The sequence below is a fragment of the Dermacentor variabilis genome, chromosome 1 (genome assembly GCF_050947875.1).
Source record: "Dermacentor variabilis isolate Ectoservices chromosome 1, ASM5094787v1, whole genome shotgun sequence".
Taxonomy (NCBI): Eukaryota; Metazoa; Arthropoda; class Arachnida; order Ixodida; family Ixodidae; genus Dermacentor; species Dermacentor variabilis.
The window spans coordinates 33,300,184-33,326,514 of NC_134568.1; the positions used below are offsets into that span (position 1 = coordinate 33,300,184).

General features: G+C 50.9%; 1 protein-coding gene and 1 pseudogene across 1 annotated transcript in view; both read right to left on the reverse strand.

Moving 5' to 3' along the window:
* LOC142576309 (Golgi-associated plant pathogenesis-related protein 1-like) overlaps positions 1–26,331 on the reverse strand; it is a 158,275-nt gene that overhangs the window by 98,346 nt on the left and 33,598 nt on the right. The window lies entirely within an intron of this gene.
* LOC142567825 (U2 spliceosomal RNA) lies at positions 15,078–15,257 on the reverse strand (annotated as a pseudogene).

Genomic DNA, 26,331 nt, shown 5'->3' on the forward strand with positions numbered 1-26,331 from the left:
TGCAAACATTCGCTTGCTAACTAAATTAACAAGCACAGTGTCACGCGCGCACAAGCATATATGAACACAACACACTCGATGACCACGCATACTCGCTGTCAAAACGCTAGAGTGAGAAAGCGCGGCAGCAGCAGCGAGCGAACTGACTTTCGTGATGCCTCTCGCTTGAACGCGAACTAATCGGCGAGAACACAGCGCACACGAAGCTATCAGCACTCGGCGCACTCTGTGCAATAATGCATCGGAGATCGCTTTCAAGGCGCGCGCGGCCGCGCCATAAGTAGCCGCGCCGCCGGAGTAGAACGCCCCCCTGCCTTCCCTCGGGTGCTTAGCGCGGGACGGAAGATGGCGCTTCCTTCCCGCTTTCCTCCCTACGCACGCGAGATTGAGCCACCATCGCACGCTTCACTCGCACATACACCATACGGCCCGCGACGAAAATATCATCGCCCTTGGACTTTATACGGAACGTCACGGTGCCGCCGACGACAGAACTGCGCCTGGAGTGTCCACGTAATTGCTATCGCAATAAGAAGTGTTTGATCTACCAGAAACAAAGTTTAAGAGAACGCTGCGTGTGTGTCCCCCTTACTGTGTCCTGTGTTACCGCACCCCCTGTTATAGTTCCGTTTCCAAAAAAAAAAGAAAACAAAAGTCCGGAATGCTATTCTGGGGCGCTATAACGTAAAACTATTCCAAACTTTTCTATTCCAATTCTGCTATCAGCCCTCCACGATTGGTCAAAAACTTTTTTCAACCACCCCCACTTCACCTGTCTGTCACGCGACGTCACGAAAACCGCGATACCTCCCCATCTGATATGATGTGTACACACTGATTATGCATGATTTGACAGAAAAAAAGAAAAACAGTTATTTATGATTCAGACCTTTTCGCCATTAGCCCTCGGCTATTGGTAAAAAGTTTTCGGGCTGCACCCACTTCACCTGCCTGTCAGGCGACGCCACAAAACCGCAAGAACTCACCGCGTCAAAGTGACGTGTACGCGATAAAGATGCATTAATATGCTGAACAAAACTGAATTTTCTTCGGAATAGCCGCAGGCTGCCGCGTCCCGAAAGGAATAGAAGATGGCTACCGCCGATCGCTCAGACCATGGCTACTCGCACTTGCCGGAGAGCATGGGTGTATTTGCGAATAATAAAACTTCTTGCGTGGCCGCGTTACGTTTTCGAGCACTTTCGCCACGTTCACGCCCTCATTCTGCCAACTCTTCTTTGCTGAGGAACAGTTTTAGCGTCATTCTTGAGGTTCCGTTGCATGCCGCGGCGATTTTCGACCAGCCACCGCAAGCTAAGTAAGGGAAAGCCGATCAATCGTAGACGCCGGCACCACCTTCTTCATCCAGTTATCGACTTTCAGTGCAGTGGCTCGGCCCCATCGAATCCCTCTCCACTTGAGCGTTCTCCTCGCCTCTTGTCAGCCAATTAGATACGACAAGCAGCTCAGTGTAGGCAATGTTATTCGTTTTTCAAGCAAACAAAAGTGACCTCCTATGAACGAGGAGAGCGTTTGATAGGTCTGTTCGACAACCCTGCGGGTGACCGCCCGGTGGTTGCGTTGGTGGTTACGCAAATTTGACGTCAGGAGATTGGAATAGAAACATATTGGAATAGCTTTACGTTATAGGGCCCCTGGACACTGCCCAACTCCACCATGTTGTCGAATTTCGCCATGTTGGCCTTTTGAGCCGATCAAAGAGTCCGTACAGCTCTGCGAGGCCAATTAGAGCTGACATGATGGCGAATTTGAATATGTGACGGTATTCGACAAGAATAGCAACCCCGGAGGAGAAGTGGCGGGAATATGACACCATCTTTTGTGGTTTTAGACAGTTTGCATTTCACTAGTCCATTTTTTTTTCATGAGACATGCTGTCCAGACCTCGAGGCACATCTTATTGCTTACTGAAGAGGTAAATGTTCGCGAAAGTGACGTTGAACATAGTTCATTGGCTCTATCTCTCGCTTTAAAAGGAAAGTAGAGACGTTGATAGCTCTAAAGCTCGAGTGGTCAGTCCGCCTTCCTTGGCATGCTATTCATGGTGAAAAATTGGTTCAGCGAACATGTTCTTTAGCCATTTTATGGCCCTGGACGGGGCCCCGCGAACTCTTCTACAGGTTAGCTAGTGGCCACTCAGAATATTACACTTCGTAATTCTCGGTCACGCAGCTTTAAATGACATCCCCGACCAAAGAAAAATAAGAATAGAAAGAAAGAAAAAAAAACAGAACGAGAAAAGAAAGATGGGGGGGGGTTATATTATAAAATAAAGCTCGTTTTACTCAAACATATCTTTAGTTTGTGCATTTATCCTGAGCTTCCGGTGCACAGCAACTCTAAAGACACTTTGTAGTTAGGTCACGCCAATTCTGTGTAATCACGAACAAGGCCGGTGCTTCGAGGCGGGCAAATGAAAGATGCACCGTTGGATAGCTACTTAGTCATGCATTTGCTTTTGAACGCTTTACTGCGACGTAGTTGGTGTTTAAATGGCACCTGAGTGACAAAGGCCAAAGGGTGACAAAGGCCAAAGGGTGGCGAGGAAAAGGGAGCCTCGTCACCCAGGCCCAGCAGGTCATACTCCAAATTCTATACATGTTTCATTTCGCGAGAACAATGTTCGTTCGTAACGATTTCGAGTTCATCTTTCGGAAAACCGGACACTGTACCCGATTGGACCGACTCGGGCCTCCCACGTCATCATCTCGACTACATAGCCCCTTCCCCTTCTTGCTCACCTTCATGATCGTCTCCGTTTTCAGCGCAACGTGATTAAGCGGCGCACTGGCGCAAGCACACGATGGCAGCGTACTGTACTACAGCGCTACGCGTTAACCACGTGTGTCACCGCAGACGTTCCCCTGCGGCTGCCGCGTATTCTTTCAGCGGAAGAAGGTGGGCGGGTAAGTGTGCCATGCCGTGGGCACCCGAGTAACAGCACCAGCGGTGGAAGCACCTTTACGCTTCACCTGTCGCTCCGTGAAGTGCAGCGAAAGGTACGGGTCGCGTCAGGCTACCCAAAAGGGAGAACGAGGCTCCCCCACTGTCCGCCACTGTAATCGTCCTCCGCGCGAAGCCGACCGAATGGAAGCTGAGTTGGTAACGCACGACGGGCGAGCTCCCCTGTCAACACGTGCGACCGGCTCTCGTTACTGATTGGCTGACACGATCCCTAGCCTTAGCTGCACTGCACCGAGTTGGGGAGACCTGGCGAGACTACGTGAGACGGAGTAGTAAGGTCACGTCCCCGTCGCCGTCGGCGTGGTGCGCACGAGGGAGGTGCTCCCTTATTTGGCTACATTCAATTTCCCGTAGACCTGCGTCAGGCCGCCGCGTCCCTCGGAGAGCTGGGCGGTGTCCGCGCGCCGGGATCGATGCTGCGGCGTGCGTGCCCGGCCGCGAGGCTCATCCGTTTCCCGACGCTCGGTCGACGCCGCGGCTCTGTTGCCGCTCTCCGGCCCGCGGCCTCGGTCCGCCGCCGGGCACGGCGCGCGTTTGTCTTGCCGGCCTCCTCCTCTTTTCCTTTCCTCCGGCGATGCTTTCGCTCCGTCACGCCTGGTTCCCCTCACGACTGCCCCCTCCGGCGGCGTTATACACCTGTACATAGCGATGCCCGTCGCGCTGTCACCGTCCGACGACGACCATATACAGTACGTGCGCGCTGCGCACGGACGCGTTGCACACGTCTTTATCGCGCGTGGTGCCCGCCGAGGCCGGGCTCCGACGACGTGAAAGAAAAATCTGCGCTTTCTTTATTCCCCCCCCCCCCTACGGATCCAATGAACGACCTAAGAAGAGCGAATTTTCTTCGCGTTTTCTGTGAATAGAGGGTTCCATGTCTGCGGCATTAGGAGCACCGCCCATAGGCTTACTAAATAGATGAAGCCACGCAACAGAGAATGTCGCAAATACTCCAGTCTCTCTTTTTGGAAAAAGGGAGGGAGTGATATTCTAAAGCTGGAGTGGTCCTGCAACTTTTCTTTACCAATACGAACTTGGACGTTTGTGCATCGACATCCACACGACTTAATTCTTCCACCTCGCGGTCATCAGCGGGTTATCATGACCTTGTGATCGGCTACAATGCCGCCGCCGAACGCATGCCGGCGCTTGCCTTGTTGCGGCGCCGCGGGCACGACGCGACGCACGCAGTTGACGCGCGAGCGCGTTCCCCGTTTGGTCGGCGTGTAATGGGCGCTGCACAGACAACCTGCGGCGCACTGGGCCTTCTGTACGAGAAATGAAAAAGGTCTTCGACGTCAACAGAAAAAAATGTCGGCTACTGAACCGTTGTCTTCCAGAAAGGAAACAACATCAAAAGAACTATCTATGCCATAAGGATCATCGATAGTTAAATGCTTCAACTGTTTTTGCAAAAAGCGGCTAACCGAAACCTGCCAACAGCTGTTTGCCAACAGACAACCGACATCCGTACCACTGGCTGACATCACAGCACGATGCGTTTGTTATTACATGCGAAGCTAAAGAAAAAAATAGCGTGCACCTTTCCACGTTGTAGAAGCATATAGAACGACTCGTGAAGGAGCGGAGCTTGCTTGTGGGCGAATCGCTGAAACCTCGGCTGCATCAAGACTATAGCTGTTCGCTATCTAGCGCCTAACCTATAGCAGTGCGGGCTTGCAAATAGCTAGAAAAAAAAGAATACTTTTATCGCACCTTATGGATTCGTCGCGTTGTGAGATGCCATTTTTTTTAGGTTACTACAGGGACGAGTATCCTGAGAACTATATACTATGACGTCGCTTTTTTGCGAACTTCCAATGCAGTTTCAGCATCATTGCGCAGTGAAGATTTCATTAACATACACATGTTCCGCGGTGCCTCTAAGACGCACTGCTCTATTTGCGGCCACGCGCTCATCCCGCGTGCAGCCAGTATTTCCGAACAGAATGTCATCTCTCGCCATCGCGGCCACGTGGCCCACTATGGACGCACCCATGCTGCGACGATGCAATAGGCGCATTGCAAAATAAAACACCAGGCTTTTCTTAAGACGGTTGTCAAAATTATGCCGTTAGTTTCGTTCACCTGCACGACGTGAGACTTTTCGAAAGCTGGGCTTAGGTTGCGTGATGCGCTTCGCATCTGTGAGCATTTATCGTGCAGCTATGTTTTGAATTGTGTGTGTTTACGTTCGCGATGATTATGTTGTTCTCAACCGTTCGCTGTTCAACGCTTTCATTTTTTTACCTTGTCTCACTCTCTCTCTCTCTCTCTCTCTCTCTGTTTTGTTTCTTTGTTTGAGGCGACGTTTTCATCGCCACATCTATACTAGCTCCAAAAAGCGCATTCGGTGATTAACTAAGAGCAGTCACCATCGCCACCACTCAGTTAGTCAGTGGCACGTAGAAGCCGCAAAAGATGGTGGCATCCTCGACTGAAAGAAAAACAAAAATGTAGGAAAGTCCATAAACTTGGCCGCTTCGTCTCCATTGCGAGACCAGCAGGACAGCGTAATACATGTGGTCAACGCCCGTCAACAGCCGTCTGTGGAAACACCGAGAGCAGACGGTTGTTATGAAACTTCGTCGAAAGCACCGTCAAGTCTAGAGCACAGAGGCGTTTACGGGTGCCAGATGATTGCCGCATCTCAATCTTTGCGTCAACGAGTGGCTTGCGCATGTACCGGCGTGCTGAGCTAGCTGACACAATGTCTGCGGGTTTTTGGCAAAAGAAGCATGAAGAGAGAGAGAGAGAGAGAGAGAAATGTGAGGGAGGCCAGACACTTCGAGAACTTGCAATAAGATGCATATTCCCCGAGCCAGCCCGTCGCTGATGAATAGCCATACGTAGACTAGCACGTGGAATTGCTTTTAAACCAACCCGGCCGTGGCTATGACCATCTGCTGCCGATCACGAAGTCGCGTCTTCGATCTCCGGCAGCGGCGACCGCATTCAGATTGGGACGAAATGAGAAAAAAAAAAACGTGCTCGTACTGGAATTTAGGTGCACGCTAAAGATCAGCAGGCGGCCGAAATGAATTCAGGACCCTCCTATAAGGCGTCTCTCATAGCCCCATTGCTGCTTTGGTAGGTTAAAGATTATGGGGTTTTGCGTGCCAAAACTGCGTGCGATCTGATTATGAGGCACACTGTAGTAGGGGACTCCGGAATAATTTTGAACACCAGGAGCTTTTTAACGTGCACCTAAATCTAAGTACACGGGTGTTTTCGTATCTCGCCCCCGTCGAAATGCGGTCGCTGTGGCCGGGATTCGATCCCGCGACCTCGTGCGTCCCAACATCCTGAGCGACTAAGCAGCCACGGCGCGTCTTTGATAGGTTGAACACCATCAATCAACCATGCCTTGAACGAGACAAGGGTTCTAAAAGAGGCATTGAATAAGCAACTGAGTCGCATAACGCTGGTGCTCAAATAGTAATTTGAAAGTAATTTAGAAATGTTACAACAAGGTCAAGGTTAATAAAACATTGCCAGTCGGGATGTACCCTCTCTTTTTCTTTTTTTTTCTTTTTTAGACTCTGCAGTCACAGCAGAGTGCTTTTACTGAACGTTCGTGGCCACTGCATCTTCAGGCGCCATTTCCAGAAGTCACCGAAGCGTATCAGCTGCCCTTGAGGCCGCTAGCGGGCCAGAGAGCTCTATATCAGATTGAGGGTCTGCACCGCTCATCGAATGGTCAATCGCTCATTGATCGACTAATTCATCGCCCATTTTCTGGCATGGGGAAACTGACAGCATCACTTATGAACATTGCTGGCATTTCTGAAAATGCTGCTTCAGTTACGCCTCCGCCCCCGGAAGATATCACCAAACACGTATTCCCCATTTATCTCACAATCCCTGACATACACAAAAAGTCGGATATGCCTGTTTCGGCAATATTCCAATTGGTTCAGTCGTACACGTTCGACAGATTTCCAGATTATCTCGAGGTATTCATAGATGCATCCGTACACAACAAGATTCAAGGCGCCTCTGCAGTATTTTTCTGCCCTTGGACTCAAGAACGACCTGTATTTCATATGCCCCATCCAGCCTCTCCAACAACTGCGGAGCTAGCAGCGATTAATGTTGCACTGAAATACGTGCCAGAGGAGTTGACCCCATCGATGATTGCCATCTTTACAGACTCCCGCGCTGCTTTTAGCAGATTACAACGCAGTCAAACTGATTGTCCAGTTTTGCGTAGCACTATACTGGGCCGCTTCGATTATCAGTCCCTGACAGTCCCGGACTGCTTGGAACTGCTGTCCCGCATTCGATTTTCATCGAAGACTTTCGGAAGCTTCGCCCACCAGTCCGAGAGTTGCCAGAATCGCATTCGAATCGCATTCACATTTGCGGGCTGTCTGTGGACTCTCGTAGATGTCAGTAGATTTTTGCTCGGACAAGCGCAAGCACCTAGTAGGCGACGACTGTCTTGAAAAGATTCATCATTGTGTTTGACGTCATGTTGTAAGAGATGCCGTGTGCTTCTCCGTACTTTGCGCGTTCCAGACGGCAAATATTGTGTAGTCAACTATCACTTATGTTACATCTATGCCATCGTGTGAGCTTTTCAATAGCGGTCCTATTGCTGCAGCTAGCCTGTGTTTTTTAAGAGAGAAGCACAGCGATCAAGCGCACATGTTTGCATTGTTTATGTGTTTTGAGAAATCTGACATGTTCATTGATATATACGTAGTAAACAGGTATACGTTTCGCTTTTCAGGTGAGTCAAATTGGTATGCGAGGAAGCATATGATACTGCATGTGGCTATTTGATGCCGGTATCTGGGGTGGTATACAATCAGAGCTTCGCCGATTGATGCTGACATATATGCTGATCCCTTCTTTGCTAAGTTAGAGCGTCTGCTTTTGGACGTGCAGGATTAGTAGACGGTGTACGCGCGCTTTGTCCTACACAGTCGTCGGGCCTTTAGTATAGACGGTCTCATGAGCCTTGAGGATATCGGCGGGGGCTTTCTCCGTGAACAGCGACGTGGCGCGACCACGATTTCGCTTATGTCCGTGTGGGAATTCCTCTTAAATTTCACAGGCAATGCGCTAGCTTAAATACAGCGGTTAAGGGGCACGAAGAGTGAGAGCGCAACGTAAACTGCGCTTTGCGAACACGTTATATGCGCTCAGGTTGCGATTTCACTACGCATGCTTTATGGTTGTGTCGGAGTAGTGGCCGCCGAGACTGCACCCTTTCGGAGGCCACGCTAATGAATTCGCTGGGTAGGGGGCTATCTACGAGTAGCTAAGAGCACACGACGGCAGCCAGGAGAGCGATTTCCAATGACGGTGTTTTCGAACGAAACCTTGGTCAGTCCCCGACAGCTGGATCAGGTGACTGTGACGCGCTCTTCTGTCAGGGCTTGTCAGGCCTGAAGCCGCAGACGGTTTGCGGATGTTCCGGGACTGCATAATAGAAGAGGCCCACTGACTCTGCCAACAAAACTGCATCACATGGTGTATCTCTCGTTGCCCAATGGATGCCTACACATGTAGGGATCGCCGGGAATTGAGAGGCTGGTCGGCCGGATTCAACTTGCGCTCATAACGACTTTGTCTGCTCTGAAATTTTATGCAAGCTTGATGACGTTCGTCTGCTGATTCGTCGCAATCTACTCAAGCAGCATCCGGATCAGCGTGTCGCAAATGGAGCGTTCCCGCCCCGTGTTCGTGGTCGAGGCTTGCCTCGTCGTGCTAGAGCACTATATACTACTCAAGCTAAGGGTTGACTGTGTGAACGGACTCGAACGTTTATACCGAAAAAGACGTATGGCCAGTCCATCGCGTACGTCTTGCGGTCGCTGCGAGACACTTCAGCACCTGATATTGGAGTGTCCCGCTTTCATTGCGCAGCGCACGCCGCTAGTGAGGGGCTATCATCTCCTCGGCCTGCGGTGTACGACACTCGACGAATGTTTGTACCCCAGTAGCTGTGCGTCTCGACGCGGCCAGGCTCATCGCGGCCTCCTTACTTTTCTAGAAGTAACTAATTTAGGTTCACGTTTGTAGCCTATTTCTATTTTTCAAACGACGATACCTCAGACGCTATTTTATTTTATCATTCTTTAGTAGCGTGACCTGTAGTGGAGCGGCCCCACTGTGTGCGACCTGTGTTTTGCGTGACCTGTACTGTGTGTGTTCTGCTTAATTCCTTGAGATTTGTCATGTTTCTCTTTCTTTCATCTTTCCGGCCCTTTTTCCTATCTATCATTTCTATGTTTCTGTCTCCTCCTTTCGGAAGAGTAGGCAGGTATTGTGCCCCTTCCGGTGGCAGTTGCCAGCCTGCTCCCCGCTTTCTCTTCCCTGTCAAATGTATATATGTTTTCACAAATAATAATAATAATAATAATAATAATAATAATAATAATAATAATAATAATAATAATAATAATACACTCTCGTTTTAGTCACGCCACATGCAACATGCACTCCACGCCCCCAGCGTATATACTCCGCCTCTCCAACTCGGTGCAGTGCAGCAAAGCCAAGGGCTCGTGTCCGCCATTTAGCGTAGAGAGCCGGCTACATGGTTTCAGAGAAAGAAAGAAGGCTCACGCATTGTGAGCTAGTAATCCTTCTGGGAAGCCTCTGTTCATTAGGCGTCGCGTGGAAGGCTATCAGAGACTGGCTATTGAGGAGCCCTTCTTGTGTGTGTCTCGTCTGGTTGGTTGACGCTACCCATAGCTTTGGGTATACACTGTACGGAATTTCCGCCGTGACTCGCGGCTGCGGCGGAATGCTACGACCACGAAAGTCAAACCTGGCCCGTCCAGCAGGTCTCGGCGGCTCTTGAAAGACAAAGGCCGAGCGAAACCGACGGAACGTTGCCCCTCAGGGCGACCGACCGCGGGAGTAACACGCGCTGGAGTTGAGTAGAGACCACCCGCTGAGAAGACGTCAGGGCCCGCGTCACGGCGCCATTTAGTCATGGTGTCGTTCTGCAGGCGACTACATGAAGTTGTCTCTCTCTCTCTCTTAGGTAGAGCACAGTTCTTTGTACGCTTGCGGACAGTGAAACATTTACATTAACACTGTAGCACCAGTCTGCTGAGTCCCAAGTGCTTCAAGTTCGATGGCCGACTCAGATTGGCAGACTTTCATTTTCTTATATTTGTTGTACAGTTGGCCAGCCAAATATTGGCTATAAAGTGTAAATATGTGCATGGTTCCCGATGCTCAATATGATCGGGAATATTTTGCCTGAAATCCGAAAACTGGAAAAGTATTCTATGCTTATAAGTGGCACATGTTCGAGCTTGCAACACTCACTCGAGGTAGCTCATCTCGGTGGAACCGCGTGGCATGTAATGTGCCGGTGTCCAGGCTGAAAAGTGTGTTGCCCAACTCGAATATCTTGTAATATTTAACTGCCCGAGGTCAGTAGGAGGGCTAGTGAACTCAGGCTGCGTCACCCAGCGCTATAACAATGCGTGCACCGACCCCCCCCCCCCTCATTAAATAAAGAAAGAAGTCGTTATACAGCGGAATGCTTATGTCATTCTACTTAATAAGCCGGACTTCTGACTCGACCTGCTCGAGTCGAGTTCATATAAACGAAGCTAGTGCGAAGCTAACTCTCAATTACCTCTAAAGAACCTGGCACAAAAAGGACGAACACAGGACCGGCGCGACGCAGGTGAAACCCTTTTCTGGCTCGAGTGATCTTCTTGCCAAATCGCGTAAGATAAGCATGCACTATGCCAGTATGGGGTACTGCTCTAACTTGAACAACCACGCTGCCGGAGAGAAGAAAGAAAAGCGGAAACAAGTGTGGGCTAGCCAGGCTACTGCGGCCCAGCAGTGGGCGCTCTGTAGCATAATTCCAGCAATCTTACGTTCATTTCCTTCGGCTCTATTACACGCCGTATAACGCAGCGGTTTCCTCTCAGGACACGTGCGTAGCAACGAGGAAAGTTAATAACAGAGCCCCCTGTCGGGGTACACGGGCAAAATTCGGCATTACAGAAACGAGGAGGCCCAGGGCAAGCACAGAGAGAGGACACCGAGAGAGGAGGAGAGGCAAGGTCATGGGCGCCTGCTTCCTGCTCGCGCCGTCCGCGGCCGCGAGGCCCTTGACTCTGGGGAGGCGATGGCCCGCGAGGGTGGTCCCCGCCTCGCATTGTGCATGCCGCTCACGGCTGCGCGTAATCGACTGGTTAAGGCTCCTCATTTGACTCCGCCGCCGCCGCTGACCCTGGCCTTTGCGTAGCGCCCCGCTGGCTGCCCGCGAGCCCGCGACGCGCGTATACGTGTGCCACGCGGCTGACGACGAGCACCACAGAGAGGCGGAAAATGCACGCCCGAGAAAAGGGCAATAAGGGCTACGCGGGAAAGCAATTATTCCCGATTGTCTGCGTTCGCGGGAAGAATACGTAACGTCGGGCGTCAGGCGGAGCGGGCGTGCGCGCAACCGTCTCGTTAGAAGAAGGGCCCGCTACGTTGGGACATTTGTTTATTTCTTTTCCGGCGGATTGTAGCTTCTGCGCCGTGGCCTCCTGCCACGTTCAATGCCACCTGAATGCTGAGCACCTGCGTCGCTTTAACGAGAGTGGCGGATGGCAGGCTGCGAATCGTTGCGAGATGATAGAAACACTGTACATGCCGTTATATATAAAGGTCGTACCGCGTATAGGAGGCCGTGAGGTCTCGGAAATGACGCGGGATTGAATGCGAAGCTTACGGCATACATATGGAAATCAGGTCCGACCGCAAGTGTATAAAGGATGAATGTGCACTGATGTAACCGAGCTCCCATGGTGTGGAGTGGGGAGCGCCTACGGGAGAGCATTGCCCTGATAGTTGCTCGAATGCAAGCTTGCATGCTATTCTGGCTGACGACAATCGGCCAGCTTCAAATACACCCTGTATAGCGGGGGAAGCTCGACTCTCACGCCTCCCTCGGTGTTGTTTTCCCCGCATGGTTCTCGCGTCTCCTGTAATCTGGCTTCTCCACGTAGCTAAGCGCTGGCGGCGGTTGGTGTGATCGCAGCATATTACGAGAGATGGCGCGAGTATTGCGCTGCTAACGCCACCTAACGGATGGGTTAATGGGGGCGCGAAAGGAAGTAGGCTCTTCGTCACGGAGGAAGGAAACTAAGGAGAGGCCCTGACGTCACTCTTTGTGAAGCTAAAGTGAAGCCGGAAGTTGGCGTTGCTCATGGCGTTGCTCCGCCTATCGGGCCTGCTCTCCTCTCTTGTTTACATTTCTCGCGAAACCACACCGCGCTGCGCGCAACCATGCTGCTCGGACCCGCGCGCTCCGCAGCAATACTAAGCAATCGTTAGCATGTTAGCATGATTCCGCGAAAAAGGGGCAAAGTTTCCCGCGGATATTCCTTCGTCCGTAGCCATTGCCGTGGCGCGGTACATTGCGTACAGCGTTGCATGCGCGTTCAATTTACGAATTTTAGTTCCTCCTGTCCCACCTGGCCACAGCAACATCCGGGAGAGCACGGTTCAGATAACGCAGCGAAACAAAACACGAAGACCAACGCAAACCTGCCCGCACGGCGCCTTTGCCACGATACGAAACCTACGGAGCAACACGTGTGAGCGCACAAAACCGAAACAAAGCCGCCATTGTGGCCCGAAAGGCGTGGCCACTATGATAAAGAAATAAAAAATCAGCAAAAAAGAAGAGAACGTACTACGTCACTTCCTCCACACTTTTCTCCTAGCGCGCGGAGGGGGTAGGGCCTCTCCTCAGTTTCCTTCCTCCATGCTCTTCCTCTTTGACTTGGGATCGGCCAGCGGCGCGGACATTTCGTGGGCTTGCCCACCATTCGCGGGACGGTCTTGCGAAAAGCTTAGGAGCAGGACACCGGAATGGACGGACACGGTCGTTCGACGCGACACCGTTCGCGTGACTGCGCACGCGAACGATTAGACGTTGGTGTCCAGCATGGGAGCGAACATATTCGCTCGCCATCCGGTCGCGGTGAGTCGGACTTCCTCGACTTGCCGCGCACCCATCGGTATGTTCTATGTGTTGTGATTCGGCTAGCTGGTATTAGTGCATGGAAGGTGCAATAAATGCCTTTGTTATTGCTTGCACTACTGTGTTGTCCTTCCTTTGTCCCAAGAGCATTTGTGAGACCTCACAATAGAAATGCCACGGAGAATAACAGTCACGGCGAGCTGCTATAAAACGCGTTGGTATGCGTATAAGCAATGTAACCACGACCTCGACAGCTTCCTCGCGAGTGTCACCGTTTGCTTTCAGTATGGGTGGTCTTCAGCCAAGCGGAAGGCGTAGCTATTAGGCCCGTTTGGAGCAATAAGACACCGCGTGCAAATTTACGGCTCGCTTCAATGTTTCATGGCACCCACTCACGCGCTGTTCTCGCATACTCCGCCTATTTAGCGGGTGGCACTGGCGTGATGTCTACTACAGACAGTTATTTTGGCCGAGCGCCGTTCGTCGAGAAGAATCTAGCTCCAAAATTTCCTCGCAATTTTATTGACTTCCGGCCAACCCTCGTCAACTTCTATCCACACAGTGCTCGCAACCGCACAGTTTCCACACAGTGCTCGCAAATACATATACAAGGAGGCGCGTACATCCCAACCATCATGACCTGCCACCGCAGTCCTGAATACTACATATTCACAAAGATTGTATGCTTAACTGCGTTTTGTAAATGGCTCGGGACTGTGTGCGAGCCAGTACGATAGTCTAGTCGATAACGATGACGAATAATCAGGAATCGCGGTTAGGCATGAGCGTCAGATGATCACTGGATGATGCAGACTTGACGTGATCAACTATGGCCGAACGAGGGCATGTCTCTGGAGCCAACGTTTCGGCAAGAGAATTTGTCTTTGTCATGGCAACCTGTTTATGAGAAATGTTTAGGAATGCGCTTTCCCAACCGCCCTCAAAGTTTCAAGGACGTCCTCAATGCCATCAGTTCAAGCGTTGGTCGAGACCATGCAGTTTTTAATGCAAAGTTTTCTTCGCCTGCTTTAGGCATCTTGAATCTATTTATCTATCGCCTTACGTCGTGATTTTGTCATGGTCGTTTATTTAACTGGACATGTATCAGGATATTCATGACATGACATGTACCCATAACATGAATGACATGGCCTGACTTGCATGTCATGAATGGCATGATGTCATCGTGGTCGTTTCTTTACCTGGATATATACGAGGAGATGCATGCATGACATGACGTGCGTATCATGGCATGTAATGCGTGTCATGATATGAATAGCATGCGTGACATGACCTGGATGACAATTAAGACATGCATGACAAGATATGAATTACACGCCATGATTTGCATTACATGCTTTACAGGACATGATAAGAATGACATGCATGCATGACATTAATACAATGATATGATTGGCGGAACATGTCATAACATTGCACTATTAGCACGTCATAGCATCAATGAAATGCATGCGACACATGCATGAGATGAATGACGCAATGTGTCGTATGATGCAGTCATGTAATGACATCGTGCATGCCAGCCATATATGCCACGAATGTATGCCACTTATCATTTTCTCATGCTGGCCCAGTGACCAAAGTTGTGTGCTGGCTTTGGCCCAGTAGACAACTTCGCCATTTTAACTTCGTCATGCCGCTCTCGCCTCTGACTCTCATGCACGCTGCCTGCACTCGAGCCAGGTGGCTCGCCTGATTAGATACGGGCATCTCGGCAGCAGCGCACCAGCTGGTGGTCGCTTCCGCTCGAACGGCGATTCAAAAGCAAGTCTCCAGCAGTGCTGATTGCGCTGACAAGACCTGAAAGTAACGCGCCACCTTCGCATAGCCAGTTACTTGCAAAATGCTTCGTTTTTTCCTTCTATTACGGCATGCTTCCAGAGATAATTGCACGAGTGTGCAGATTGAGCGAAAGCCGAATACTTGGGCTACGGCACAGGCTATTCGCGGAAGCTGCCTTTCCAAAACGAAAATCAGCTGCCCAGGCGCGTACGCGGGGAATGTCCGCTAACGCTGTCCACTGGTGCCGTTGTCTCCCCTCTACACCCCCCTCCCTTTTTACAGCGAAGCTGTATATGACTTTTCCAGCGGATCGATGTCCGTAGGCCAAAAACCGTGGGTCGACCCCGAAGATAGTGCAATACCAGGCCGTCCCAAGGCGGAGGTGAAGCAGCGTTCAAGCACTCAGCAAACTTGCAAAAATAGGTTTAATATCTTCGGTCTGAATACAACCCGTATCAGATTATAAGCTGATAAGAACAGATACTTCACTTTGACCCGCGTCGGCCATGTCTACGTTCGCACCGCCCTCTCCTTCCCGGCATTCCAAGCGCTGGCGTATCTCCTTTCCTTTCCTTCCGCTCTCCCGTGGTGGCGGTCCCGTCGACACGTCACGCGTGCTTGCCGTGGTTTCCCCCGGCTCCTCGGGGCGGCGGCCCCGTCGTCCACGCGAAAGTATATATAAAAATAACCAAATTTATGCATAACCATAACCAAAGAAGGGAGTTTGTGGGGAACCAATTTGGTGTTGCCTATGTTGTGTGTGACCGCTTGCGGTTTTCGAGTGACCTCGCAACCATTACTGCACTGCTCCCGGGACGTCGACCAATGCACGATCGCCTTGGCTACGGTGAAGCAGTGTGTGCCCTCGGAGTGCGTGAGGTGCGTGTCTGTTCTACGTGCCGGAATTCGGCAATAGAAGGTGTCATGCCATATTTTGCAACATGGGTACCCCCCCCCCCCCCCGGCGCCTTATATCATCTTCCGAGGCTCAACACCGTAGAGGAGCGACTTGGCGGTTTAGCGGATGCAAGTAATACCCTTTTTGACAGGTTGGGAACGAAGTGTACATTGGCTTTATTCCACAGTAAAACAGTTTGTCGAGTGACAGTGGTGGCCCCCCCTGTCGGGCAAGCCACCTCACATCCCAAGAAATAGCAAGTGGCAATGACCCCCACGTGGAAGCCAGGCAAGGTAACTCAATTCCACAGAAGCGGGGGACAAATCACAGTGACAGACGGTTGCTACAGACTAGTCGCGCCTTGCCTTCCATTTATGTGCACACGGTGTTTGACGCACGGCAATGGACAGCTCACAATTAAGGAGCCCGCATACAAAGCTTCGCTGGTCATGCACCTTCACAGAGTCGAATAGCCCTATTTCTTTTTAAAGCGAAGTTGTTAGCCCCTAGTTGGTCGGGATATTTCGCGGCGCGTCTCCACACACAAAAACCTTCAGTGACTGAAGTGATAAGTGCAAACATTCATTGGCATCGCACATACAACATACAGCGCAGCATTCGTTTCAATAAAGAACAAGCACAAAACAAGCATCCAAACAACATCATTGATGATAAGGCGCTTCTGATAGCAATGCGAAGCACGTAGCGCTCCCCGCATACGGTTCCCGGTCAAGATTACTGTTGCGTAAGCTGCCGCGGCGACGGCAGCTTGCGACGTGCCTGCTGGAGTGACGTCACTAGCCTTTCATATTTAAAAGAACCAGCCTAGCAACTGATTGTTGTTGCAGCAGCGCTATGGATAGGCAACGCATAGGTAGACTCCCGAGGAGCAGCGTGAATATGAGGAGCGGCAAAGGGAAAAGAAGCGGCAACACGACCAGCGGCGGCGTGCTGCCAAAACTACCATTACTCATAAGCAATAAAGCATTGCATGCACCTCTCAGCAGTTGCACTGGTGGTTTTCAACAGCTTCAATGGAGATCCACTTTCGCAGGACCGGAATGGCGAGTGATGTGCAGCAAGTTTTTTGCTTTCCGTGAATTTCTGAAAACTTTCCGTAATAGTCATGCGTCATTTCTTAAAGTTAGCATATCAATATATATATATATATATATATATATATATATATATATATATATATATATATATATATATCTGTATTGTTTGGCTAGTGAAGTAATTATTTCATTTTCGACGCAGAAGTAGTATAGATTAACAAATACGGAACCGCTTTCATAAGGACGCAGAATAAAATTAAATTTTGCTCGCGAGCCGCATCTTCTCCCACCAGCCACACCGTTAAAAGCGAAACATTTTGCGGAAGAAATCGTCTGGTAACGGCACGGCTAAAAAGCGTTTGTTGCTGTGTATTTTTTTAAATTCGAAAGCATGCCCTTAGGCGTAATACAAGAGATGTTAAACATACACGAACAGATTCGACTCGTGCAAACAATCTAGGAGTGAACGATGATGTGGTCCATGAATCCAACGTTCAAGGTCGGGTGGGCGGCCAGGCCGAAGGCCTGTTGCCCGGAGATGGCGGAGACGGCTTAGATGAAGTCCTGGGCACGTCCATAATAGGTGTGTCACTGTCACATTTTGAATTTCTATGTTGCGATATGGGCATGATGAGCCGTAAGGACCATGGTACTGTTGTGGCCAGAGAGCGGTCACAGACGGGGTGAGCGCGACCCCGACACGTAGCCTCCTTAACGTAACCTCCTCTCGGCGGGTTAACCCATCAGGGAGGTCTGACCCACACGGAGGTATGAGAGCTTGTGTGGTACGTCGGAGGTTTTCCATTTCCCAGATCAGTCGTCCACAGGCGTCTTCAGGAACATGTGGAAGTGGGTATGTTGTAATCTGTGGATGGGTTGCCATATCTGCTTCAAGGAGACCCGGCAGGGCTGCTCGAGGCACCCACTGGACGCGTATGAGGATATTCGTAGTGGCAGCAAGACGGTGAATGCTATCTGAGAATAGAGTGGACCAAGATACCCTACGTATGTCGTGGATGGCTTGACTAGAGTCTGTGCGATTGATGAGTTGAGAGTAACGAGCATCTTGAACAGTAGGTAGCAACGCGGCCAAGCCGTCTCGTATGGCAGCAAGCTCGGCAAGGTAGGCCGGTGGTGCAGGATCGGCAACATACGAGCACGTCTGGCCTGCCTCTAGTTTCAATGGACACACGAGAGCTGTGTGAATCATGGTGCCATTAATACTGGCATCAGTGTATGCTACAAGAGTCGCATCGTCTTGATTGTCATCGGCGCGATGAAGGCGGGAAACATGGGCATTCGCCTGACGAGGAACCGGGCTATACAGACGACCAAGAGGCTTATTGTCACTTAATTGTACCCTTTTCCACGGAGATACATCGGGTCTCGTAGATGCTGGATTGTCTATTTCGTGTCCCATGTACCGGGCCAGTGAAGCAGCCGAGCAGGAATATGATGGCTTTAGGGCGCGCGCGCATCGACGTTGGTGTACGAGTTCGTCAATAGTGTTGAGTTGGGACTCGGCCTGTAGGGTTGGCAATGGAGTGAGACGTGGTAGTCCCGTTATGACCCGCATGGCTTCGTTATTAATGGCCTCAAGGCAAGTCCATTGTGCCTTCGTGAGATGATGAAACTGGGCTTTGTAGACGAGTCGTGGTTGCAATACAGAACGAACAAGAAGGCGAGCCATGTTGGTGCTCGCTCCGCCAGATTTCTCCGCAATCCGACGTATCAACTGTATCCTTTCTGCGGCCTGTTGCTTTGCATTCTTGACCCATGGTCCCGCTGATCCGGAGGAATCTATTTCAAGGCCGAGTACACGGAGAGTTGAAGCCTCGTGTAATGGTTGCTGATCCAGAGTTAATTGAAGAGGCCGGAGTGCCAGTAGACGGCGCCCATACTTGTTCGCTACTGACATGTACGTCGTCTTGTCCTTGGAAATGTCAAGGCGTATCTGAGCACACCAGTTGTGCGTCATGTTTAGGGCCTCTTGGAGCGGTTGTTCTTGGCGGCAGATTTCAGGATCAACTGACCAGACAGTGATGTCATCTGCGTACATTATGTACTGTGCGTTATGTATCGTGGCTAGCTTCCAAGCTAGTGGAAGGAGAGCAATATTGAAAAGGACTGGTGCGAGCACAGATCCTTGTGGGACACCCCGATGTGCGACGAACTGACCTGCTGCTTGGCCAGCCAGGCGAATGGAGAAGGTGCGAGCGCACAGGAAGGCTTCGACGAATGTGCAGACACGGCTAGGGAACTGAAGCCAATGGAGAATTCCGACAATTGCTTCGTGACTCACATGGTCGTACGCTTTACGAATATCCATTGCCAGAATCGTGCGAATTCTTCGGGAGCAGCCTCCGGTGAGAACCATAGAAGATGGGTACGCAAGGCCTTCCTCTGCGCCTAGATGAGCACGGAAGCCGATTTGGCCAGGATGATACCATGAGTACCGCTCGAGCCACCATGTAATAAGTGTCGCGAGCATACGCTCCATCAGCTTGCCTAACGTTGAGGTTAGTGCTATTGGGCGCATATTAGCGATATTATCTTGGGATTTTCCGGGTTTGGGAATAGGGACCATTTCTGCATGCCGCCAAGAATCGGGAATGACTCCTGTAGCCAAAGCTTCGTTTATGGCCCCCAACAGCACTTCGAGAACCTTGCCTTCCGTGTTTTTATAAAGTTCATACGGTATGCCATCCGGTCCTGGTGCCTTGCATGGCTTCGACAACTCTATTGCCGCTCAAAATTCCGCCATAGTGAAGACAGCTTGTATACCCTCGATGTCGGAGAGCGTAGGCGGCGTGCCTGCGTCCGCGGGAAGGCAGTTTTGAACAACGAAGGGAGGCGGTGCTGTGTCCAAAGCCGGAAAAAAAGTGCGGGCGACAGTTTCTGCGAATACTGCTGGTGTCTGGCCCGATGCTAACAGGGCGCAGGCTGCGGGCTCTGGAAGGTGCCGACCACGTTCCATTACTCGGAAGGTGCGCCAAATGGAGGCATTGGACGACGAAGGTCCGAGAGAAGAGCACCAGTCCATCCAGCGGCCACGTTCTAAGCGGCGTTCATGGCACCGAGCTACTGCAGTAAGGCGTTGGGCCTCTAAGCGAAGGGTATTTGATACACGGTCACGTTCTGATGCAAGTTCTGCTTGGCGGCGCGACGCCCAGAGACGCAGAAGTTGCAAATCAGGAGCGGTTCGCGATTCATCAACCCACGACGTACGTGTCGCCTCAACTAATGCCGCCTTAAAACAATGGGACGGGTCCAGCATGAAGTTGGATACATTGCTTTCTGATACCGCCCTGTATCGATCCCAGTCCACCACTCGACATAGTCGGCGGAGGCGGCCTGTCCCGCCCGAAGATAAGCCTAGGTGAATCGAATAATGGTCGCTAACCCAGCAGTCGGATTCACATGACCACGAGACGGTCGTCCTTCCTAGCCACCAAGATAAGTCTGGTGAGTGTGGCGGCGCGCGAGGGTGGTCACGCCGCCGAGTAGGCACTGACACATTATTAAGCAGAGTGAATTGGGCGTCCATAAATGTGTCCAGCACACATGTACCATGCGCACTGGAAATAGCGTATCCCCATGTGATGTGGTGCGCATTAAAAGCTCCTGCGACCATAATGGGGCAGCCAGGATGTTTCTGCCGTAGGTGCGCCAGCCAGCCGAGGCACAACCGAGCCGCACGACCGCTTTAGGGGCGGGCATAGTACGAAACGATGATAACGTCCGTGCGTTGGAGACGAACCAATACGGCCACGACTTCTTGCCATAGAGTACACCACCATGAAAGATCAACGCGAGTCTGATGAAGAGTGCATCTTACATATGCTGCAGCCTTTCCTGGAGGGACATTGGGCGTAGCACTCCTACGATCCAACATTGAAGGCGATGAGTATTCCACAAATCCTGGAATGGGTGGCAAGCCGTTGGATTCTTGAAGCAGTAGAGCCCAAACACGCAGTTTCCCATATCTGAGACGCTGACGCAGCTCTCAGACCTTCCGCGCAATGCCGCGACAGTTCCACTGTAAGATGCCTTCTGGCACACTTGAAGACGTAGCAGCCATCATAGATTAAGATTGGCCAGTAGAACCGAGGTGAGATGCTGAAGCTGTTGCGCAACGAAGGGCAGGAGTTCTTGGGGTGAAAGAGGTTTCGACACAGATGGCGGGTTAGCCATATGAGCAGGACTAGACGTCGACGGCGAATGCGACGGCCGCGCTCCGTCATGACGACGCCGGAGCACTGTACGGCGTTCCTTGAGACGTTGGATTTCCTTTTCAAGGTTGGCCAGGCGAGCGTCGATCTCGAACTCTTCGTCTGCCAAAGGAAGCGGCGTGTTTTCTATCGATTGTGATGCCCGTTGCGGTCGTGAAGTGGACGACCTAACAGCTGCGCTATAGGTACGAGTGGCAGCATCACTTGTCGCTGTACTTGCTATTGTCACCTGGCTAGCGTCCTCTTCCAGCGAGGCCAGGACGGCGTAAAGGTTGTACACAGGGACTTGTTTCATTGATGGATCTCGAGGGGTCCTTGCTGGCTGTCGAGAATGGCGTTGTCGAGCCTTCTTAGTGGCCTTCAACTTCGTAGGACACGTCATGGAAGTGATGTCATGATCGTTCGTTTGGCATAGGCCGCATCTAAACGATGCTGACGATTCAGGCTCCATGGTGTCGTCCTTGGGTGTGTAGGGGCAGGATGATTTCATGTGTCCCTGTCTAAAGCAAGAGTAGCAGTACACAACCGAAGGCTTGAATGGACGCGGACGCAGTACGCAGCCGTAATACAGGATACGTTCAGGTGGGGAATTAGGACCTTGAAGCGTGATTAGGCACGTACGACCGCTGCCTAGGTAGCGAGCAGCCACGACCTTGTGTGTGGGACACGATAGTTCCTGCAGGAGCCTCTCGGGTTCTTCGTCAAGGTCAACGCCATTAACCACGTAGCGTCTTAAATCGGTACCACTGGCGAGGTACGCCTGAACTGGAAGGACACATTCTTCCGAGACTTGTATTTGTTGCAGTTCTTCGAGTTTATAAACTAGTGCCATAGCAGACACCCATAATGAGACCATATAAGTGGGTTTGTGTAGAGCAAAACCTTGAAATCGGGAAGTCTCGAGGCAGGCGTCTAGGGCTGCTTGAATGATACGGTTGTGCAGAGTGGACATGTCATATCTAGCACGAGGCTTGATAACCACTTTGTACCACGATGTCGTTGGCGACTCCGGAGACGTGCGTGTCGGTCGTGCGGGCAGGCCTTGTGATGAGCGAGGTCTTTTCGGGGCCGCTGGAGCTACATTTTCATCCGATGGAAGGCCAGTAGCTTCCTTCGTTCTCTTGGCCGAGGTGTGCGCCACGACAGCAGGGCTGTTCTGCTCCATGTTGGTGGTATCCATGCTCAGGGTACCGCCATCGTACGTTGCACTTGTCCCCACGAAGGAGACGCTCCTGATTTGGATGGCAGTTGCATCGGTAATGTTCCGCTCTTTCGACGCAGCGGACAGCAGCTTGGATGCTCCGCGCCGACGCGACGAGTGCCGCGGGAGCACTCGCACTCGCGAAGCCACACAAGAACTCGAGTTCGACGACGCAGCAGGAGGGTGTAGATGACGACGGACCTTGTAGATAGGCGTCAGTAGTAATTACGAACCGCCAAAGCGGTCCATAAACAACAGAGTTCCAGTAGCGGGGAAAAAAAGAAACCAGCAAACGGGGTGAAAATCCGTAGCTACGGAAGAACACGTCCGAGCGGAACGAGCGCTGGAAACGCCCTCGTTGCTCGTGAATAATGACGAGATCCTGAGAAAATAGGTGGATGAATGGGCGACTTTCCTTTGGCGATAAAGGCTTCAAAAGTGAAAACAACGTCGCAAGGACCTTTTCCTCACTAATATGTTTACGCCTTCTGGCAGCGTAAGCTGTTAAAAGCTACGAGTGTGGAAAGTATAGGCACACTGTAAGCCAACATCTGTTTAGCAAGGTAAAGTTGTAGGCCAATTGGTTCCATGGGAGACTACAGTGTGCTTGTAGATTATTTTCTTTGCGGCCACACAAAGCGTGGATGCTATACATTAATTTTCGAAGGCAGCGAACCCGTTGTCTTCATTTTATCCATTTGCTTTAACCGCGCAAAATAGTAATGTAGTAACAGCGTGATGAACTTAAATGACATGACCAGAGATACACAAACATGAGATATATGCATTGACTATAAACTAATTTTAGAGCGCAGCTCTTAGGCGCCCGTTCCCGCGTTTCGCGTCGGCGTCCTCCCTCGGCGTATCCGAGCGAAAGAGCACGAAGGATAAAAGAGTGAACGCGGAGCACAGCGGGAGATGAAAGACGGCGATAGCCAAGAGAGCACGAGGAGGAAAGCGGAGGAGGAAGGCATAGCGAAAGCGTGAGGAGAAAAGCGTAGTTCCGTGCAAGACGGGCTCTGCGGCGACGACCGCTACGAGATGGCGCTAAAGCCCCTTAAATTTCGTAAAGTACTGCCACGCTTTGAAGAATGCCGCTTCCTCCTCGCGCGCTCTGGCCGAAGCCGACGCCGCGTGGCTATTGGCCTAATAGCATCACGTGGGCCCTTGCGCCGTGAATCAGCGCCATTTTTGCTCGAAAAGCGTCTACGGAGTGGCGAGGAGCGCATGCTGGCGCCGTCGCTACGCTCGAGCAGTGTGAGGAGGGAGCGTGAAAGAAAGGAGAAACGATGAGGAGTGAAGGTGGAGGAGGAGAGTGTCGCTACTTTACGAAGTTTAAGGGGATTTAGATGGCGCCAGAGTAGCGCGCCGTCTAGCGCCGTCGTCTGTTCACCGATGGAATGCGGCGAGCGCGTCGACCGATACCATACATGAAAACAAAGCGCTGCATTAGCGGAAGTCTGTCTGCAGCGGCTGCTGTGAATCGCGCCAACGCGTCACCCACGCGCTGCCTCTCGCGACATCCCGACTAGCGAGACAATCACGCCAGCCTTCGGTGCGTTTGTAATGTGCCGCACGAGACAGATGATCCGCACCGCCGCCAATATATCGCGCAATGAAAACACGTATAGAGGTGCGCTCAAATTTCACAATAGGGAGCATCGTAATCATCGGTGAATTTTTTTATTCGTTAGTTGCTCAGCCTGCTGGCAACTAAACTAACTCAAAACTAAAGTAATGAATATTAATAAACATTATTAGAACAAAACTAAAATAATCTGAGTAAATATTTCTCAAGAGATTGCCTTTCGGTGTCAACAATGTGCACATGGCTCCAGAAGCTCCTGGCGGCATACCTACGTTCGGTAGTCAACTTTGACGACGACGACAATGACAACAATCAAAGAACGAGTAAAAGCGCTTCGTCATATGCTTTTAATACGTTTAAGCGTATAAAGAAAGAAAAGAAAATATAATACCGCATGCTTGCAACTCATGCAGGATGTATTTCGCACTACTCGGTGTGTGTATCGTTTTTTGTGAAATTTTGTTCGTTCTTTTTCTTTTTTCTTGCGTAACGAATCTCGTAAAAAGTTATTCTCGTATATACGGCTTTTTCTGTACCTTGCGGCAAAATCAATTGCTAAAACTGTGAATAGGTGCAGAGCAAGAGTGTTGTAACTCAGTGGTGCCCCATATTGTCGAAGTAAGGGGACCTGGCCATGTTCTTTATTGACTATGTTTGGCCATGTTTTTATTAGCTGACCATGTATTGGCCGTGTTTTTATTATTTTTTCGTTTTCCTTATATTTGCCCGCTAAATTTAGAGGGCGAGCTATCCCGAAAGTAGAAACCAGCACAGCATCCAGGGGGTCACATAAACAATGAAAGGACATTTCTGTTATTCTAAGGTAGAAGACAGCAAATGAACTTTCGATCCCTTTATCTGTTCAATATAGAGTTGTTTACTCAAGAACGCTTGTACCTCAAAGCGTCTGCGCAGGACGGGGCTGCCACTATTACTTCTAAGCGTGCAGCGCAGTGCGTGTGACATTGCTTGGATGGCCACAACCGCTCTGGAATGCGAGCACAGTGCAAGCGTGACAGCGGGGTTCCACCGACCGACCGGCGCGGCCTCGTGCCTCTGCAATGCGCAAAGCCACAAAAGCGCTGCGGCGTTTCTTGATCTGCACAGTCTCTTACAGAATACGTTTCTGGGCTATAGTTGATTCGTACTTACAGGTTTGACCAGCTAAAGTTTACTCGGAGCAGACAGCATATACAGGGTGTTTATTATTTTTTTTATCTGCACCAAATTTTTAAAATGAGAAAAATGTAAACCACGGTAACGTTATGGCTTATCATTCTACTGTACGGATAGGCGGCCTCTAGATACAGAGCGATTTCCCGAATTACGTGCGCAATTAGCGAAGTTATGGTAATAAACTTTCTAATTATCAGCAATAGGTAGCTACAGCAAAGGAGTACTTTGGGGCCCGTCCTCGACACAACCTACCCCAACGATCAAATTTTGGACAGCGGATTTCATGTGGGAGCTACGCGAACAATTAGTTTCCCTTGGCAGGCTCCTTGAAACCGAAACTGGCTGGAAAAAGAGCGTCTGTGTCGTCGACATCACTGCCCCCCTCCCCCCCAACTTTCGTCACGTCTCCGAGGTCAACGCTGGTCCGTCCCCGTGAGCAGCTTGCGTTATATCTTTGCTGTCTGCGGCGTTGGCCCAGCGCTTCACTGCCGGCGGGCCGTCAAATTGACTTCGTCATTCTGATGGGCCCCTGAAACGGCCTTTCGTCGATGGAACTGGACACGCGGTGGCCAACGGAATAGCAGCTTCGTGTGTTGTCGACCAATTCGACTTCGCCCTGCCATCTGCTAGCCGCCTGGTTAGGCCAGATGGTAGAGCGGCTGCCCCGGAAAGGCGGTGGTCCCGGGTTCGAGTCCCGGACCAGGACGAATTTTTCTTCAACTCTGAGGCTTTTCTTTCGGGGAACCCGTATGGGTTTCCTTTGTAGCAATTGCTACGAACGGGTGGATGTCTGATTTCCCTTTATTAATGCTAATAGCTTTCGTAACAATTGAGGTAATACCCGCCGTGGTTGCTCAGTGGCTATGGCGTTGGACTGCTGAGCACGAAGTCGCAGGATCGAATCCCCGCCACAGCGACCGCATTTCGATGGGGGCGAAAACACCCGTGTACTTAGATTTAGGTGCACGTTAAAGAACCCCAGGTTGTCGACATTTCCGGAGCCCTCCACTACGGCGTGCCTCATAATCACAAAGTGATTTTGGCACGTAAAACCCTTTAATTTTTTAAAATCTTGCACCGCATATGAACAATCTAATCCTAGCATTCTTTCTAAAAAAAAAAAAAACACTCGTTCATTGCTGCGGCGAAACACTACAGATGTGTGACCTACACATGCTTTCTCATTCTGTCTGATTTCAAAAGCTTGCACTCGCGCGCAAGCCGGTCTCCCCTCTTCCCCAGAATTGGGGTGCTTTTCAAAGACCCACACGCACAGGCTCGACAACATGTGCCGGCGAATGCGATATGCGGCTTTATTCTTCATAAACAGCTCGCGTTCCCCTTGCTCGGTCGTTTATCCAACAGGTCTGTTTGTCCGATATGAACCCTTCCGCATGCAAGCGGAATTTCGCCGACTGTATACGACAAC